Here is a 22108-nt window from a genome sequence, read left to right on the forward strand (position 1 = left end):
ACGGTTTTTCCAACCCGGTTTTAAAAAACCGGTTTTTAAAAGTAAATCTGTCACATTTGAAAACGGACCGGTTTTCCCTGAACGCCTGGATATTCTTCTTCAAAAAAACAAAAAAACCTATATTTTGAATTTTATTGGTTGGGACCGATTTGTCTAGCAACTGAAGGCTTAGGCGATGAGATACCAATTTATTAACCAGAAAAGGTATATCTGAATTTCAGTTAAATGAACTAAAAAATTAAACACTGAAATAAGTTTGAAATTATTATATGCTTTAGAAGAACGAATTCAAGAAAGAAGTAGAATTAGCAACTCTTTTGCTGTATTTGCACATTTCTAGTTCAAAAACCGAAATTATTGAGTTATCTGGAAAGATACTGTAGAATATTTCCGAATTCTTATGAGGAAACCAATTCTGATGAAGAGCAAATCGAAGAAACTATTCATCAGAGTAATGCTTTTTTAAAAGAAGCCATGGAAAAATCAATTCAAAAGTTTCTTGAGGACCCTGAAGAAAAACTTAAAAACCCAAAGACACTGAAAGCTGAATTTTCATCATTTGAGTCAACGAATAAAAGAACAAAAAACTTAAGATTAATTTAAAAACTTAGATTAGATAAACTTGTTATTTCATGCTATGAAAACTATAAAACTAAGCTCAGTAGCTAGTGAACGAGTATTTTCAATTTCAGGCAATATTGTGTCCAAAACAAGACTTAGCCACCGTTCAGTGGATATTTTATGTTTTTTAAAATTATATTTTCTTAGAAGAAATTAAAATTAGTGAAAATAATGTATTTGAAATTTTTGTTTGAGTTTTCGTTATTTTGTGTAAGTGAAATGTTTATGTAATTTTTAATTTTTTTTTCTATTTTGATTTTGACATTGATTTCTTTTTTTGTGATTTTATATAAATTAAATAAAATATTTTTCCCTGTTCTATTTTTTTTTTGGACAAAAATTCGAAAACCGGCTGAAACCGGGTTTTTTTTTTTTGGAAATATTGATTTCGAAAATCAGTTTTTCGAAAAGTCGGTTTTTGTATAAACCCTATTCATTAGTGTCTTAAAAGAGATAGATAACAGGTTACTATTACAATGGCAAAAAAAAAAAAAAAAAAAAAAAAAAAAAAAAAAACCAACGCACTTAGTAATAAATCATTTGAAAGTAAATTCATCAAATATATAAAATACACGAGATTTTGACGAATGTCCACATTTCAGAACTCTCTGAGTTCGAGAAACATATTTTGTATTATGTCTCTCTGTAAACACGATAACGCAAAAAAGTTTTCAGCTAGACGGATGAAATTTCTTATATGAACCTTAGATCAACTTTGTAGATTTTTATCAAATTTTCAACGCCAGAGGTAGAATGTCTGTCTAGTCGTTCGAGTACAAGTAAACTCAATAGTTGCTAAACGCAAAAAACTAAATAAAAAAAATTTGGTACACAAATTTAACATCCAAAATGAATATTTTCATCGAATTTTGAACTAAATCTGTCAAAGGGTTGCTCGTCTATTTTTCTATACTTTCGCTTTTATATAAACGCAATAAATCATAAATGCAATGATTTAACCCTAGAAGGCATGCCTTGTTATTTTTTTTTACAAAAAAAAAAATGTGCGTTTTGAATAATTGCATATAATTTAAGAAATATATTTAAAAAGTTTTAAAATTATTTTTTGGTGAAATTTAAAAAAAAAAAATTAAATTTGTCAAATGGCTACATTATGAATTAAATAATATCTTATTGACACAAATCACATTGTATCCCTTTTTACCAGTATATTTTTCGCAATGCAAAGGAAAAATATTTAAATAGTATTTTTAATGATAGAACTATTCATGAAACAGACATTTTGGTATTTTCTCAAACTTCGAAATTAAATATTATTCTACTATCGCGATTGCCATCTATCGGTCTTTTCTACAAATATTTATCAAAAAGAATTTTAAAAAGAATTTCCGAATACTCATTTTTGCCCTTTGAAACAGCCACTTGAAGCTTATAAATAGAAATAGAAACTTGTAGCTAAACGGCTACTCGATGCATTATAGGGTTAAATCAATGAAATTCTGTATGTTATCTTGTGATGTCAGCTACAGTTTTGTGTCAAATTTTGATTTCACACGGTCGGGAAAAAGATGTCTAAAATACATATTCTCACCATAGATTTTGTAAAAAAAAAAAAAAAAAAAAAAAAAAGATTCATGCCAAAGATCAATATTTTGTATCTATTGTTCGCCAATACCATGTAAGGCATTCGTGGCCTTACCCAAGATTCATAACTTTATGCGGGACAGAAGGATAAGACATTTATTTGAGAATATAAGAGAAAGATCACTCCCTCTGGTTTGTTAATTCTAACTAAAACGTAATAACGTTAATTTAAAATGAGATCCATTCCATTTATGAGTTTTTAACATGATAATAATTTTTTTTAATTATGAAACAATTACGAAGTATATGAGTAATGAAAATCTCAACATTTAGTAATAAAAGGAAATTAAAATATATTAGCTTAATAACTGTTTTTTCCTCAAGCTGATATTAAAATTGCAAGCTGATATTAAAATTAATTCTTGTATAAAAAATAACAAATTATATCAGAAAGCCAATTAATCAAAATCAATGCTACTGAATTTTAAATTTTAAAATTTAATTCTGTTAAAAAACTAATCATAAAGATTTTTAGTATTTAATAAATATTATTATAAGAAATATCACAAGAAATATGTATTCAGTTTCAACTTATAAATATCTGTATAAAAACTTATATAAGGGTAAGACAATATTTAATTCTGAAGAAGAAACAACATATTATAATCAAACTGAAGAAATGTATTCGAGGGAGAAAATTTTGATTATAGAATTCTGATTCTATTTTATATTTCAGAAGAGAATATTTCAGCATAAAATGGCAAAATCTCAGTCTGTACAGATTGTTTTATTTGGGTGGATATTTTGATTAAATTTTTAAAACAAGGAAATCCCAAAATTTTAATAGTTCTCTTTAAAGAATAAATTAAAGGTCCCGTGGCCTGATTCAGAAATCTATGATTTGATTGTATAAATATCGTTATGTGAGATTTTTTAAAGAAAACGTTAGAATACTATTTGCAATAAATCATATCATGAAATTCTACTAGTAGAATTCCCTTGTAAGTCAAAAAATTTCGTATTGTGGAAGTTCAGATAAGGGAACTTGATTTAGTTCAGAGGTTAAGCAGAATTTATACTAAGTCGACACTTGCGCATGCTCATTTATTTTCAAATAATACAGGAAGTTGAAACAACAATTTGAACATATTATGGGAGATTATTAGCCTGAATATTAGCATAGAATCAATGCTCCTTTCTGGAGAAAAACCTTGAAAGTAAATATTAAAATGGAAACATTGCCAAACTTTGAACAGTTTATGATACTTGGCTGTATAGTTATAAAATTGATTATCATGGAAATCATCAAATTTCCTTATTCTTTTAGAGAATATAAATAAATATATTAGCTATTGAATCTTTTCAACTCGTTTCCATTAAATTATCTTGTACTGAAAAAGTTAAATATACAGGAAATTAAAACAACAATTTATAACTTATTATAGAAAATTATAAGTATAAGCATAGTACAAAATTAAAAATAAACATTCTTTTACTATTGACTCAAGAATTTATTTGAGTATTGAATTTTCTCTGTCAGTAGCGTTGATCTTTTGATCTTCTTGTCATCATTCACTGGTTGCCAATCCAGTGAGCCACTCTCCTAGTTTCAAGGCTCTTCAATGTATACATTATTTACTCATGATGCTTTTCCGATATATAACCAATTCATATTGCTTTAAATATGATCTGAAGTGTTCACTAAAATACTTTGGGATAAATATTTTTTTCTTCAAAAGATTTCTTCATCTGTTTAGGAAGTCTAAAGAAATTCAGCAGTTGCCTACTGAGAAATGAATCTCAAAGAATCTCTCAATCACGGCTAAATGATACTTATATGAACCAGATTGTTAATCATCCAGTTACTCTCCCCATTAAATAGTGTATGAAACTATTTGTTATCATATGATATTTGCTTTTAAAAATAAATATTTTTGTGTCCGCGTATGAGGAATATTTAAAACGTCATTTTCTATGAGCTATCGAGTAGCGGCGTTTTTTTCATATTTTTGTACGCAGCTGAATAGAAAACAACTGCAGTATGTACGAAATATAATTTGTTTGTGAGGGAACCACTTTTTGAATTGTTTGATTGCCCGGAAAATGTATCACACCCTATTTTCCCCAAAGGAATAATAGCTGATATAAATCAAGATACTCAGCATGTGAGGAGCCTCAACATGGCAGGTAATAAAAAAAAGAGAGGCATTACAAACGAGTAAATAAACAATACAGTAGATTGGTTTTTCTGCTAATACCCAAATAGAATGCTACTTTTTATTTTATCGTATTCGAGGTGCAGAAAATATATTATAATCGTCAAAAAAATTCGAACTCGAGATTTTGACGAATCTCCACCTCCTGGAATAAGAAACACAAATTTATGCAAAATGTGTGTCTGTGATAAAGATAACTCACTAATATTTTTATCTAGACAAACGAAAATTGGTATATGGTCTTTGCACTCTATTTGTGGATTTCTCCCAAATTTTGAGTAAAATCTTTTGAGAGAAAGTCCATCTGCTCGAGATAACTATAAAAAGTAAAAATCTACATAAATAAAATTTAGCATCTACATTGTAGATATCTATCAAATTTTCAGCTAAATCTAACGACAGGTTGAACATCTGTCGGTCAGTACTTCCAAAAACATGTCAATTAAAAACGTAATGACTTAAATTTATGAAATTTGGTATGTGGGTTTTGGACTGAAAATGTAGTTTTGTGTCAAATGTCGGTTTCAATCGTTTGGGGGAAAGAACACGTCTAAAACATGAATTCACCTTTATTAGAAAGTAAGCGAGAAAGCTTTGGGAGACCACTTCCAGGAGTTCGTATACGTAGTATGTTTCGAGAAAGTATTATAATGCTCCTTAATTAAAATGCGTCTGATGAATTAGCTCATTTCAAACCTTAAAAATTATTTTTAATACTTGTAATCTATTTTTATTGTATTTTCGCTAAACATCAAATGAAATAAAACTGCTATCTCAAACATTTGTGTTTAATCTAACTTCCCTTCTGTTCTCTTGGAGAATTTGTTTCTAAAAAAATCTCTTCGATGAATGCTGAAGAAGCGTCCTTTTTTTTTACTCTCTCGTATGTGATATATAGAAAGAGAAAGTTAAATAAAAATCGACCTCGAGATTTTAATCTACACGTTTTAAACCATTTTTAGAATTTTGTCTTTTTGTTTATGAACTCGAACAAATAGCTGCATAGATGGATTAAACTTGGTATGTGATCTATAAGATAGTAGGTTTCCCTCGAATTTTGGTTGAAAATTGTCCACTGAAGGTTTTTCTGCCTGTCCGTCCGTGCCTTCTGGGAAACGAATGATAAGAACTAGATGGATAAAATTTATCATATGGTTTTATAATCACAATTGTTGATTGGTATTCCATTTTGGAACAAACAGTTGACTGACTTCAGATAACTGTTGGTTCATATTTCCTTGTGTATATGAAGGCAATGATTTTAATAATTGAAATTCATCCAATTATTAGCAAAATGGTATCTATCAAAGATCTGAATCTGTATTTTGAGTACAGTCTCTCAAAGAAAAAAGTCCTAAATACTTGCTTTCCTTCTACTATATACTTGATATATTATAATATTAAGTAAAAAATGATGTGGCTTATTGTGTTAATACACGAAGAAGTTGAAAGGAGAATTATCCCTCTTAATATCTTTAAAAAATGCCTTTAGAAAAAACTTAGAAAAGCAGACAACATTTTTGCTTTCAAAAGTGAAATATATGAAATATAATTCACTATATAATTAAATTTTACATATTAATGCATACAGAAATAAATGAGCTAAATGTTAAAATTTCACCTCTAGAAACGAATATCTTGAAGACGACCTTTGTAATTTTGTATGTACAACGAACGAATAATAATTACATCTTTGTATAGTAATGAACTAAAAATAACTAACGATTCTTAAAAGATAATTTTTTGGCTGCAGCTGCACAAAATTCTTTCAATGACCTGTCATCAAAATTCTTTTCAATAACCTGTTCGTAGGCCTTTTATATTTTTAGTTGTATCTCATCAACAAATAAAAAACAGATACATTCAACGTTTACGTTTTGACATATGCTAAGCATTTCATAGTGTGCTTTGTCATCTAATATTTTAAAATTAATTCAATTTAATCATCAATTCACATTTGATTGAATAAAATATTTGAGTCTTTCTATTCGTTTTATTTGCAGGAAAGTAAACAGCATGAACCTCAGCGTTAGTTGGAATTATTTACAACATTTAACGCTTATAACAAATAAGGGTCTATTTGTATTAATAATTCTTTTGATATGTAATAAAACAAACCTTTTTTTTCCGAGGAAGATATTTTCTAAATTTGCTTTAAAGGCTGTACAATAATAATTTCAATCATAATTTGATATAAGTTAAAATATGCAAAACCTTTGGACTATAACTTAATTTTTGCATTCTCGGGTATTCTGCATCTTTTCAAGAAAATGCATTTATCAAAAAATTGTTCAATTAAAAATAAATAAAAAAAAATTGTTACTTAGAGCAGCAAACTAACATCTTGTTTTTTGCAAACGATACAATTAAAGCCATAGATGCCAAATACAATTAAAGTCATAGATGGTTATAGATGGTCTAACCAGCAATTATGCATAAGATGGTCACATAAATGCATAATATTTAGGCACCATCGGCTGATATCAGGTGTAATCTCTAATTGATAAGATGTGATTTAAATGCCATATTTATTTATAAAATTGAGCTTTATCGAAATCTTGAGTTATTACACGAAAATACGATATTCGACTTAAAAGACTGAATTATGCATTGATAGTCATTCTAAAAATATTTATTTAAGGAATGCATTCTAAATATTACTGAGCTGTATCATTTGTCTCCTGGAAATTGCGGTGAAATTGGTCGATTATTACGTCAGCAATTTCTGACTAACGATACCTCTATCTAAAGAGGTAATCACTAGAGATCTAAATTGAAGCCTGTTTATACCTGAATGTTTGATATCAAAATGGCAATTTTGACCGGGAATATACATCCTAACCAAAATGATGCCAGCATTAAATTTAAAAGCTTTCTCAGTTCCATATCATTAGACCAGTAATGACTGACTTTTCGCTTACTATTTATCTACAGGCTCTATACGTTCATTCAATGCTTTTCCAAAATTTCCTTACAACACTTGTAAATTAACAATAAATTTATAAATGTATAAATTTGAAGAAGGGTAGTAGAATTAAATTAAATATCTAATTAAGATGGTAATAATACAACTTCATTGTAAAAGAAAAGCACAAAGGATATAAATTGACATACCTATGTTTCACAAAGCCGAAAACAATACTTGGAAATCACAAGAATAGCACCAGAGTCAAAAACGGCGAATCTTAATTTTTTTATTTTTCTGGTCTCAGCCGAATTCACTACTGAATTTGCCACTGAATCAGCTGAGTTTAGAAAGGGCTCTTCATATCGTTTCTCAAGAAGGTTCTTGAATGTTATAAGTTGACTCTTTCTACAACTAATTTCTAAACCTGTGCGTGGGATCCAAAATTAGATAAATTTCTTAAATCTTCCATCTGGAATCAAATATAGTGAGAAATTTTCTATCAGTAAGTTTTTCAATCAAATTTTTTCGATGTTCAAATATTAGGACGCTTGTTAAATTAAAGAAGCTGTTTTCCAGCTGAGAATTTTATACTGGTGGAGAAACTCGGCAGTTTCAAACGTCAACTTAACTCTGCGAGGCAAAAGAATTTATGCATAAATAGAGCGCAAATGAATTATGCAGAACCAAAATAATGTTAAATAAAAATAAAAACAATTCTATCCCTAATATCCCTAAATATAGTTAAAGCTTTTTGCTACACTATAGACAATGGCTTTTATTTTAGCCTCCACTAAATTGCAATATCAGCAATCCATACATTACGAGATCTATACCGTGCTGTTATATAATAATTATTAACAGAAACAGTCTGATTGATCTTAATTGAACTGAAATTTGATTTTCAATGCATAAAAGGAAGTACCAGGGAATAAAGTTTTCACTTTAATCGCATCACATTTCTATGATTTATCACATACTTCTTGATGAGAACTGAATCAACATAGCTGATTGGTTAAGTAGACATTCATAACTATTTCTAACGTTGTTATTTTTATGTAGCTGTTTTTAAGGTTCTTAATTTTTTTTATCTATGTTGTGTCCTGTTGAACTCTGATTTACTCTAAGAAATCTGAATTAAGAATATACTGAATATTTAAATTTCCCAATTAAAAAATATCAATATTTTTCATTTTTTTGTATAGTTTCCAGAAATTTGTCGAAATTTCAACTTTTCTAATAGTGTCAATGTTTCATTTCAACAAGGAGAGAGAGAGAAAGAGAGAGAGAGAGAGTGAAAATCGTGAAGCCTTTTCTGCTTCATACACCAACAATTTTCTAGAAGAGGAAAGGAAAAGTGTAGATTTTATAGAATACCAGTAATTGATAATTCGTCATTAATGTAGACTTAACGTAGATAAAATTATCTGAAACAATTACCATTGATATTATTATTTTATATTAATTTTCTTATCTTTATCTGAATCTTATAAACTCTTATATGTGATACTTCGTGTTCCATGTAGACCTAACGTAGATAGTATTATCTCAAATAATTTTCACTTATATTATTATTTTATATTAATTTTCTTATTTTTATCTGAATCTTCTAAACTTATATATGTTCACATTAGCTCTGTATAGTTCTCTTTACTGATAATTCATAAAATGTTCAATCTAAATTCTTTGTAAAATTTATGATCCGGTTGAGAAATAAGGGAAAGCGGCATGATGTTTTTAAAATTTATTATGTTTTATTGATCTTTGAAACAATAAAATTAATTGATCGAATGTTACTGTTTAGAAGAATAAAATCATTTGAAACCATGCTTGCACAATAGGATTATGATAAGAAGTAGATTCGGATTCAAATTAAATATTTTGTCTTCAAATTTAAGGAAAAAATTATAGAAAATTATTTTGCTTCCTGATGGAAATGACAAATGCTTAATGACTACTCTAGTTAGCTCATCTATAAGAACAACTAGTAAATAAAAGAAATCCGTTTTGAATACTGCTCAGAAACTGAATACAGTCATTAAGATTAAGATTCATTATTAAGATTCATTAATGACTTGAAAGTTTATTCTGAATAAGGATTCGAATTAGAACATGTTCATAAGCAGTTGATTAAATGAAAGTTTTTAGTCCTTTATTAGTATTCAAATTACTTATCTGCTGATCTGAACAACTATATCAGATTATCATAACTATATTCGTAGATTTCAGATGTTTTAACTATAGAACAAATGTCTCTCGATGCAAGAACTTTATTTAAAAGTATCGATAGTTAATCTTAGGTTTCGGGAATTTTAACCATTTATAGAAAGTGCGGAGGAGCTGAGTTATCAGGTAACATAGCAAATGATGCTTTGGCGAAATGATAACGAGCTCCTGATTTTACCTTAATAATTTAAGCGGAATTATTCTAAATATGAAACGCCTTATCATCTTTCAGTCTTTACATAATAATAAATGGAAGCAAATTTTAGTCTCTTACTTACTTACGCTTAGTACACTAACGTATCAATTTTAATTATCCTATTGCAGAAATTTAAAAAATTGCTTTTAGATACAATATTTGCAAATATAATTTAAATATTTTTGAAGTGAAGCGAATTGTTTACTTATATGCAGCAAAATAAAAATAAGATAAAAACACACTAGCCGATAAAAATTATGAGATGCCACAGAAATTGTTTTTTTTTTTCAGTCCTTGTAAATTGAGTACAATAAATTGAAAATAATGGAATGCAGAGATGGAAAGTTGAAACAGTAATTCATTTAAGAGCATGTTTAAAGTGATAAACAAATATTTTGAGAGACAATTATATATATTTTGGATATCACGGATTTCCGAATCTAATTAAATTTTCTTTTCCAGGAAATATTTCCTCTCGCGGTAATGGATATCATTTGTTGATAAAAAAAATCGGTTTACTAGAGTTAAAGATGTAATTGATTACGAGAAATTTCATAATGCCTTTAGCAAAAATGAAATTGGAAAACTACTTTCCAGAAAATAGAAAAACCTCAAACGAATAGTAAATTAGAGGATTAGAGAGGCAACATTGTCACATTTTTCACCTCTAAATTTCTATAAATACAAAAATGTAGAGAAGAAATCCTTCTCTTTCAATATTCCCGTTTACGAGAATATAGGGATTAAAATTTAAATAAATTACAATTTCCATAGATCTTTTTTGAAATTTGCTACAGAAAAGCAACCAAGAATGCGAATCCTATTAAATGAAGTAAACGAAGCATCGGATATGCGACGGATCATGCGAATACAAGACCAAAGTCTTAAGCATTTCATTTAGATCGTCAGTATTAAATGACAGAGAGCATGATAAATGCGTTTTGCAACGATAATACACGATTTTTGGTTGGCATGGCGTTTTTTTTATTAAGGATTTATATAACATTTTAGACAAGAAAGACTTTTTTTACTTAATATTTTGTTACAGAATTTTGCTTCGATGTTTTCGTTGCAGTTTTGGTTTTAAATTACTTTGAATTATATGTTTTACGCATTTTTATTCAAAATATAGTAGTTCAAAATCTTATTATCTAGGAAGAGAGGACAGGAACTGAAATTAACCGAATTGGATTTTCACTAAACTATATTTTGATACATAAATATCGTCACTCAAAAGGCAAAAAGTCGTATGTCACATGTTAGCTATATAGCTACTACATACGATGAGTGACGATGTTCTTCAGAAGATTAAAAGTGAATTCCTTAATAACTTCACATCTATGTTTCATGATTTCTTTTTATCACAATTTTTGTGTCTACGTTTTTGTTTAATATTCCTATTATCGAAATTTTTCATTTCCTTGTTATAAGCTACTTTCATTTGTTTATGAACGAAAATTGCTTAATTTAAAATCGGGATATTTTATTTATTTATTATGAGTAGGTATTGTACTGAAATAGCTTCTTAAACTTGATTAATGGGGCAGCATTGCCCGACATTGTTCTTGCGCTAATGAGTTCCGGTATACCAAGGAAAAAATCTATCTATATATTGTTGCTTCAAATGAAAATGCCTTTAATAATATTCAGAGCGTGAAAACGTTCTACTTCCAGATTCTCCAAGATTTGTAAGCAATAATAGTAAAAAAAAAAAAAAAAAAAAAAAAAAAAAATATTTTTACAAAAAATATTCAATTTGAAATATGATAAATGATTATTTTAAATCAAACGACTTTTTATTTACAATAAAAACCTTCTTGATAAAAAAAAATATTCAATTTGAAATATGTTAAATGATTATTTTAAATTTAGCGTCTTTTTATTTACAATATAAATCTTCTTTATAAAAATAATATTCAATTTGAAATATTTTGAATGCTTATTTTAAAACAAACGCCTTATTTACAATAAAAATAGTCTTTACAAGAAATATTCAATTTAAAATATGTTGAATAATTATTTTAAATCAAAAGATTTTTTTATTTACAATCAAATAAAAACACGTTTAGTTTTTTTTAATTTATTTTCCAACTGGAATCCGTAACAGAAATTTTAACAAGTACGTATTTTCGGGGTGATAAGTCCCGCTGGTGTCCCGCTCAAGTATCGTCCTCGCCATCAGAGCGCGGTTCAGAATTACGAGGTCCGTCCCAAAACAGCCCTAGTGTTGCTTTAAAACGGGACGTATGTCGTGATTAGGGATCGCAATACCGGACCAAAATTTCAATACCGGTATTCGGTATTTTTTAGATCTTAATACCGAGATACCGGTTTTAATACAGGTATTAGAAATTTTTGAAAAAGAAAGAAAACACAGGTGTTCCTTTGTTTTATTTGAGTGTAAATATCACAAAGAGATTAAGAGAGTGAGATGATATTGAGATTAAGAGAGTGTAAATATCACAAAAAATAATATGTAATTTATAAATTATAAAAGTATATAAAGAATCACAAAAAAGTAAAGGAACAACTAATTTATTTAAATCACAAAAAAAGTGTAAATATTACTATTCAGTCTGTGGTACTATTACAAATTTTTGAAATGCGGTCTTAGAAAACATAATGCATCAATTGTGCTGTCATTAAGCCTGAAAAGTAATTTTATGTAAAAATTACCAGCTGTCGAAAACGCTCTTTCGGCATCTACGCTAGTTGGTGGTACTGTTAGCAATGCGCGATATACTTTTTCCAAGTATTTACCTTTAAGTTCCTTCTTATAAATCCTTAAGTTCCTTCTTATAATCTTCAAATAAATCAATTTCTCGTCGGAAGGTTTTGGATATAGCTGATTTCTGTATTGTATTTTGGTTCATTGAAATTTTTTTATTTATCGCTACTTCTAATTTTTGTTCAAGAGACAATTCCTTTTCACTATCGAAATTAATGTCATCATAATCTTGGATAACTGAACCGAATTCTTCACAATGTGAATAGGTTTGTGGATAAATAATTTTAAGAAAGTTTACTATAAACTTAATCAGATTTGAATTCTTTTCTTTTCTTCTTTTTCATTTTCATTTTTAAATTCATTATAATTATGTTAATACCATAAGATACGTTTTATTTCGGTATGTCTTTCTTCTGTGCGATTTTTCAATGTAATATATAATTCTTCAGATAGTGATGTGTGCTGTTCATTCATGACTGAAACATGAAATTTATTGTTGCATTAGTAGTTAATAAATTAAAATCTCTCCGACATAATGCCTCTATAGTCAGTTTTATTCTAAGTAGAGCTGATATAGTTCTGGATATTAAGTCGAATTCACTATCTGAAAAATTAATTTACATGTTTAAGTCGATTATTGCTTTTTGGATTGGTTTTCTAAATTTCCAAAATTGCTCCATCATTAGTAGTAAACTGTTCCAACGTGTCTTAGAATCTATTATTAACATATATTCTGTTTTATTTTCAGTTAGTATATATTTTTGTAATATGTCATTTTTTGTAGGAGAACGTTTAAATATCTTAACAATTTTTCGAACTTTATAAATTATGAGAAGCAATTCTTGATGTGTTAATATTTCAATCTCATTAGCAATATCTTCTTCAACAATTACATTGTCATTATCTTCATTGTCAATATCACTCTCACTCTTACTCTCTTCAATGTCGGAATCCGAAGTTTCTGTATCCACAGTATTTGGATTCTTCTGTTCTATATTTTTTTGGTATAATATATCTATTACTCCTAATTGAATTCCATGAGCATAGTACAATTGCTGATTTGCACCAATCAACTTTCCAACTTTTTTCATAACTGTTGCTCCATTAGTCGTTATGGATAAAATATCTTCTTTCAGGGATAATCCATGTTTCGCTAATTTAGATTTAAGCAATTAATTAAGCCATTAATTAGCTAATTCATTTCGCCCGTTAAGGAGACATAAAAAAACAAAAACGTATACTATTCAGCTATGTTGGCGATCCCTGAACATATAGTGGAGACAATTTAAAAAATTTCTAGCAAATACCGAAAAACCGGTATTTAAACTTGTGAATACCGGTATTACAAAATTGTACAAATGACTCAAAATATCGGTATTCGGTATCCCGGTATACCGGTATTGCAATCCTTAGTCGTGATATAACTAAACTAAACTCGGGTTGGTAGGTGGTAATGAGTGGAAAAAGTTAAATCTTTTCAAAAATATGCCAAATAGAAATTGGAGAAAATTCGAGTTGAAAAATCCGATATTCCTCTATAATGAAGAATGAGAATGTTTATTGGAGCATTCCATTTCCTTGTATAAATATATCCCGAAGGAGACTCGAAAATATATTATCGTTAGTTGATTCGTCGTACTCTTTCTACTGGCTAACAGAAATCAAATGTGATTCAAGCAAGGCTTAACAATTCGAATCAAACTAGATTTGGGATTCCTGAATAATTCACACGAATTAGCTGGAAATCACTTATTTCGGCCCTATATAATAGGCGTATTTTATCTGAAAGCAAAATTTAATTGGATTTAAATAATTAATTTATCAAAATTTCATTTGAAAACAGGAACTAATTAAAGAGAGTGAAAACTAAGTGGATTTCGTTGCCGTTTCAAGGATTTTGATTCGTTTCATTTGTCTTTGGTAGATGTTGCTTCAAAGGTAGAATATATTCAAACTGAACAAGAATGAAGTTTATCTTTCCAATATTTACATAAAAGTGAGAAGTTTCTTTGTACTTTGATACTAAAGTACTTCTAAATGATTTGATGGAAAATTACTATTTGAAAACATTAAAAGTCTTTTGAATCAGCGTTCTATTTCTATTCACCAGGCCGTTTCGAAGTGAAATCCTTTAAATGTCAGCCAGATGTAATAATCCCTGTTTAGACGGCTTAGTTCTGTGGTTACGGAGTGACTGGCTGCAATTAAAAATATTTGGAACGCGAATATAAAATTGAATTCTTTTACTTCAAATGAATTTTTTCTCTTAAATCTTACCTTAACTTTTTAAAAATAAATTTCAATAAAATGATCAAATGCTCACACAAAAATGTTCAATGGTATATTTTCCTAAATTGAGAAACATTAAAATTAAACTTAGGTCGATTTGTTGCTCCGTTGGAGATGTTTATAAGAAAGTGTTTGCTGATATTCTGTTGTGCGGAAAGATTCGATAATAGGTTTCTTCGATGATTGAAAATACCCCTGCGAATATCCTCCCGAAGGGAAAGAACTCACCAAGTGGACTACACCATACTCACCATTAACTGAGTTCTCATTTTCTGAGTTCTAGCGTTTATTGCTTTTATGTTATTATCATTGTACCATTGGGCAAAGATGACTTTTTCGTTGTGATTTCAGGATATGGATCCATATTAATTCGAGAATTTAATTGTTGTCGCCATTTAGCCAGAGCTGAAAAGTACAAGAAGAAAAATTCCACAATTTAAGTCATTTAATTTAACAAGTAAATGAATTGTTTGAACAGAGTTCATTGTCTTATCACTAAGCTCTGAGGTCTTTGGAGAAATCGAGATGCAAGAATAGTCATATCACTGACCCTCCAACCCTCCAGAAGGCACACGGATAAATAATAGTGAATGATCGTACCGCCGCAACAGCAACGCTGGCGGGAACTGTGGTTGAGTCTTAAGGGCCATCACCGGCCGCGGTACAACCCTTCCCTAAGAAAGTACGTCCCGTCATCGATAGGAGGAGCTAGACCCCACCGTTTCATGTACCCTTCAGGATGACGAGATCCAATCACCATGCCTGAAACATCTCATCCTCATTTCGAGGTACTCCCCGGGGGGGGGACAGATGCAAGAATAAATATTCTACCATATTTAAAAATAAATTATAAACAATATTTTCTATACAAATATGATTTTTTTAAATACATTTTGATTGCAAAGCAAATTAACTGTAGTTTTCCAAAAAAGATGAGAATATCATTAAATGTTTAAAAAAATGTTTAACCGTTGGTATGTAATACATGACCCATATCAGTTTTTCTGAAGAATAGATTTTACTTAACATTTTTAGTCTTTTATTCAACCTTAGTAGTTTGATGTGCTTAAAGATTTAATTTAGTAATCGAATTTTCATTCATGAACTGTTTGTTCCTGTATGCAATAAAATATTTTGATATTTCTTTTCAGAGATTAATTATAATTTTATTGAGTAGTTTTAATTCCATTTTTGTGATACGATGTGGTAGTGAATTTGATAAGATAAAATAATTGATTTTAAGGTAGCAAGATATTTATAACAATTAGTTGTAAAATATATTGATTATTAAAAAGTAGCAAATCATCAAATTTAAAGGGTAAATTAAGATTAGGGTGCTAAAAAGTAGTAATTATTTTAAAATAATAAATATGGGCAGCAAAGAAAAGTCATGAAAGTGCGAAGCTCCGAAAAATTTTAAAGAAATTAAATCTTAATGAATATGATAAGAAAGAGAATTCGTGAAGAATAATTAAAAGTTGAAGTATATTATAAAAATGTAAAAAAATTAAATTTGCTTTAAATGTTTTTTCAGGGCCTTGCAATTATTTTACTCTTATTTTTTGATTAAAAATAGTTTTCCTTTTTATTCCATTTATAGGAATGTGTTAAAATTTTTTTAAAAAAACCTCATTACTGTTGTAAAAATTCCGATTTACAGCCATTAAGTTTATTTAACTTTCAATGGATGGATTTCGTTTACAAGAACAGTATTATTTATTATTTACAAAGAAAAATATTGTTTCCCTCTCACTTGTATTGCTTCTTTCCTATGAAAGTCAAAGGGTACTAATGAGCAATTAATAGCTCTTACATTTAACAATAAAGATATTTCTGGAGTAAATTCTGTTTGTTAAAGCAGCTTATTTGCAGAACCTTAAAAAAAAGCTTCAAGAAGATTTAAATCTTTCTCGAAACCCGATTGGGATTTACCTACTATTTTATTTGAATTAAATTTCGGATGAATCAGTAATGGGTTAATCGTAAAAGTAATATTTCTTTAATTTTTGGAAAATATTTTATAAAAAGTTATATGATTAATTCTGATAAATAAGCCGTTCCCGTTATTAAATTATTAGTTTATGTTATCCCCCCTGTTTTCGAACATCTATTTTATGTTGATTTAATTTTGTACTTTTTCGCTACTGATATATTCCTACTTTAATAACGTGTTCTTTCACTTGTATTGTTTAGCATCCTGCTGCTAAATAATGAGGTACGCTTTAAGCTCTGAAGACAGAACTTGTGTTCAGGAGCTTTAGATGAGCAGGAGACTGCAGAATTAATTAGTTAGGATCACATGCCAGTTGGCTCTTAAATTAGTGTGCATAGTTTAAGAGTTAAAACAGGGATAATTGTTGGAGTTGAGACTACAAACCTTTATTAATTTCCTAAACATAGTAACAAAACTGTTTAGTGCAATTCTGTGATATCATTAAATAAAAATGAAATTACAATGAGTGGGTTTGAGCTAGCTTATTATTTAAATAATGAGGAGAATCTGTCAAATTTGTGAATATGGCTAAAGATATACTTAGTAAAGTTTTAGTTATCTATTTCGTTTCAGTTCCAAATATTCTGTTCATTTGTTTTAGCTGAAAATGTGAAAAGTACCCTTAAGGTTATAACGTCTTAAAAGAATGCAGTCTATATACTTTGATTACGAAATGCATGACAAATGAATAAATTTACAAGATACGCAAAAATGGATTCTATTCTATTTTTAAATTATCAAAGCGACTAAAGTTACTTGAAAGAGGAGTACAGTGCAAAGTAGGATTAAAATTCGTGAAAACAATTTACATACATTGGGTGTCCCACGAGGGGGGACTTCGTAATTGAGGATGAAAAACTTCCGGCAGGGTAGTTGGTTCTCGACACTCCAGTGGGTATACGAAAAGATCGGGGTCTGTCTCCTCTCATTGATGATGGGGGTACTTCCTTAGGGAAGGGTTGTACCGAGGCCGGTGATGGCCATTAGGACTCAACCACAATTCTCGCATAAATATACATAAACAGACGCCTTGAGAGACAATCAATTTTATAATAGATTAGGCCCATAATTTTATGCGCATCTGCAGTTCTGGTGATAAAACTCTATGTCAAATTTATCGATTTGGCTTTCTGTGCTTTACAACTATCATGTTCACAAACAAGCACATAAAAATATAATTTTTGAAGTTTGTGAGGTCTGAAAAATTCGCAAAAACTTTTTAGAGAATTATTTGATGATTATTATACTATCTGATAGAAAAACAGGGTAATAAAATATCACCATTTATTTTGGCGTTTCATGTGATTACTGTAAAAATACAGTTGGGGATTGACAAAGGGCATACCTCTGTATAAAAAAAAAATCAGTAACAACATCTTACACATTAGTATCCAGTTTCTTTCATTCATACAAACAAAATGGAAAAAAATCCTACGAGAAAGAAAAATGTAAGTAAAAAAAAAAAAAAAAAAAAAGAGGGATGAGGCATAAAGAATATAGCAAGCATTTGTCAGAAGTCCAGTTTTATGGGAGCTGGCTAGTTTTTGCTGTTAAAAGCATTACATGAATGTGTGTGTTCTTTTTAAGTGTTTAACCCAAACTGCCAAAAATATGCCTTCTTTTATATTGCTTATTGTTACTTATATTTGTTATTGTATTGTATATACTGTATATTTATATTGCTTGATTTTCTTGATCGGAGTGTTTAAATTCGCCCATTTTGCTGCTGCACTTTGTATAAGAATGCTTATATTAAATGTTTTAATCCTGCTCCTTTCTAAAATTCGATTTTTTTTTTGCCTCAGTCATTATTTTTCCATTATTATTAAAAAAGAAGGCTTTCCTAGAATCTGAGTTGGATAATGTTCTTTTCTTCCTTGCCGGAAGAATAGAACCGGAAAAAGAGTAAAATGACAGACACTGGAAGAATAGAATGTTTGGGAAGATCCCATGGCTGGAGGTGGGGTGTGGACAATGGGAGTCACTTCTCTGACGTGGTCTATCTGATAAGCCAGTCATTCTCGAATTTCTGTCTTCGAGTATCCAATTTTTTTTAAAGTGGCTTTCTGCTTTTTTCTTAAAAATCTAAGAATGTCTTCTAAGTGTAAAGTACTTTCTTTGAAGTCTAAAATTTAAATTTATCTATGTAGTTAGAACTCAAGAGTTGCAATAATTAGTTTTCTGGTTCTTATGACAAAAGTTTATATTTTATAAATTAGTATTTTTAAATTATTAATTTTAAATTGATAAATTTTTAATATAAAGCTTATTGATTATTTCCAATACTATATAGTAATATACTAGTACTATCTAAAACTTTAAAATTATTAAATGAATTTGCATTAGTTGCATTATTAAAATTAAATTCATATATTTAAATTCCGATTGTACCTCTTTTTATTTATACATAGCTTTTCGGAAGTCTCAAAAAATAAGTATAAACAGAGTTTTAAGTGTGTTTTTTAACCATGTTATAATCTAACTTATGTAATGTGAATTCTTGAAAAATCATGCACTTAACACATGATAATGAAGAGAAAAAATTTGATCTGTAGGGTCAAAGTCATATGAAAGTGAATATAGTTTATTCTGCATATCTCATATATAGTATATACATTTAACACTTTCAATGCTTTCCACGAGATATCTCGTCTTTCAGATACTTCCAATTACAGGTTTCTATGGGCTAAAATTTGTCTCTTATGCCAGTTTAGATAGGTTGAACTTTCTAATACATATCTGAAGAATACTTTTACTTTTATCTAAACTGACATAAGAGACAAATTTTAGTCCACAGATACCTGTAATTAGAAGTATCTGAAAGACGAGATAGCTCGTCGGTAGCGTTGAAAGTGTGAAAAGAAATTCTGCTGTTGATTATATGACATTGGAGGAAAAAATGTTGAATTATGTAAAAAAGCCTATCTATTAATATTTAAGAAATGTAAAATTTTGGAAAAGTGCTGTTGCATTTGTAACAATTTTTGTCATCCAATTAACTCGATTTCTAAGAGATATTTAAATACTTAAAAAAATTCTTTATATTCTTGATTAGCTAACCAATTATTCCCTTGATTTGCATATCGAAACTTCGAAAAATTTATACAACATATGGCCAAATTATACACTTAAGAAATACTTTTATCTCTGCCATCTTTTCAAACGCTGTTATGTACTGAGAAAGTCAAAATAAAAATTTCAAAATAATATTTTTAAAATTATAAAAAGGGGTTAATCATCATAACGACTAGGATGACACAGAAATAAAGAATTCTGAAAAGCATCTTTTATTGTTCCCTATCAAAAAAATTGATTCTCTATTTTGATTTTTTAAATTTAAAATTGATTATAATTTACGAAAATTCTATTGACTTAAAATTCGACTGGCTTTAGTGTCTTAAATGTTTGATTTGAAAATTTCCAGTAAGACAAAATAGTTTAACACTTCGTGTATAACATGAAATATATTGCATGTGCATTCTTATACAATGTTATGCATGATACAGTTTTATTTTTAAATTTCGAATGTACTGAACATTTTTTAAATCTATTTGCTTTTCTTTTGATTTACTTCGAACTAGTTTTGGTATTCTGGAAAGTTCTTGATTGAAGAGAATAATAATTTGTAACAAATAAAACTCTTGTCAATCTTGACAAAATATTCTGTTTGGTTTTCCTTCAGAATATATAAATATTTTCAATTAGTAGAATCAAATGCATTAATTATCTTTTTTTAAGAGATTGATAACAAATGGTAATAAAATGAAATAAATAGTCGTATAATAGTCATGATACCTTTTACTACTTTATGAAATCCTAGAAATCTAAAATTAAACACTCTCTTAAAGATTTGAGTCTTTTTAACTTGTTAATAATATTTAAAATGATTCAAAAAAATCTTATTGAAAATAATAACTACGATTGAAAGGAAATATTGACAAAAATATGTATCTTAGAAATATATTATAATATACAACATTCTAGTAAATAAGGAGAATCAAACATATTGATGATCATCTTTATAAAAAAGATTGATAGTAAACGGCAAGAAAAGGAAATCAGCGATCAGATGATAAAATGCTGTTTTTTATCTAATCGGATATATAAAATTTGAATCTTTTCATTTTCATTTTTTAACAAAAAAGCATTAATTGCTTTTTCGTTCAAAAAATCTATTTGAATCTAATTATTATGACTGAATTGAGATATAAATGAATTAAATATTTCGGAATTTACTTGTGAGGAAAATGCGAAGCCATGGAGCTTTTATTTTTCGCATTGATACATTATTTTTGCTTTTTCCTTATGTGCGACCAACATTCAATGGTAAATCATTGAAGAATGGGTAAAACAGATTTCTTATTTTACTATTATTTTTTTTGAGAATCCTCGTTACGGTAAATCAAACCTTAGGAAGCCACATTCTTTTTGAATTGATTAATGAGGTTTCGGGCTGGTGTAATTTTGATGAATGGAATGCCGGAGAGCCTTATAATTGACTTAGCTTTAGAAAAAAATATCCCCCTTAGAGCTTAGAAAAGATAAATGGACACCGCTGTGTCACTCGTAAAACATAAAAGCTTGCTACATTATAGTGGATAAATTACAAGAGGAATTGATTTATGCATAAGCCTTTTAATTATGCTAATTATACACTGTTGCCAAAACGAAATAATTAAATGAGCAACACAAATGAGAGTAAGTTGTTTACTTGATATTTTAGGAACACACTTGAAGATGCTTGAAATTTGAATAATCAATCAGCAGCTCCGGCAAGAAGTGGGAAACAAATAAGTGAAGAAGGTATGCAATTTTTTATGCTTTAACCATTTGTTTAAATTAGTTTTAAAATTAATCATTATTCAGAGGAAAAATTGTATTTTAGTCAATAAATTATTTAGATTATATATATATTTTTTTTGTCTCTTAACTATATGTGAAGTATCAGATATTATTTTAAAGATCATAGACTTCGGATGACATTGTTTTAAAGTAAAATTGAAGAGTACATTCATCTTCAACGCCATTAATAAGTTATTTAGGAAGGTTTTAATTTATTTTCTTGTTTCAGAACATCTTTAAAGTGATGATGTGAATTTAATTTTATTAACTTCATGTAATGCATAAATCAAAAACAGCGTATCCATTTTCTAATTTAATAAGAAAATAAAGCTCAGAAAATTAATATTAAGAATATTAATGCGAAACGTCCCTTAAAACTCTTACTTTGCTAAAATTCAATTCATTTTCTGCTGATGCTGAAGTTTTTGAGACATTTGTAAAAGAATATAAAATTTGTGTAAAGATCCGTAAACAAATCATTATACGGATATATGAATCATTCAAAAGGAGTCTCATTATAAGCATCTCATGGCTGAGCTGTTAGCCA

The 22108-nt window shown here is 28.5% G+C and overlaps 1 protein-coding gene across 2 annotated transcripts in view; it reads left to right on the top strand.

Moving 5' to 3' along the window:
* LOC129960695 (neuropeptide CCHamide-1 receptor-like) overlaps nucleotides 1-22108 on the top strand; it is a 277351-nt gene that overhangs the window by 14613 nt on the left and 240630 nt on the right. Inside the window, exon 2 of one of the 2 annotated variants that reach the window (XM_056074259.1) lies at nucleotides 21443-21522. The exons of the other annotated variant lie outside the window; for it this stretch is intronic. The gene's annotated coding sequence lies outside the window, so the exon portion shown is untranslated. The remainder of the gene's footprint in view (nucleotides 1-21442; nucleotides 21523-22108) is intronic. 2 annotated transcript variants of the gene reach the window in all.

This window comes from Argiope bruennichi, chromosome X2 (assembly GCF_947563725.1).
Source record: "Argiope bruennichi chromosome X2, qqArgBrue1.1, whole genome shotgun sequence".
NCBI classification, from domain to species: Eukaryota; Metazoa; Arthropoda; class Arachnida; order Araneae; family Araneidae; genus Argiope; species Argiope bruennichi.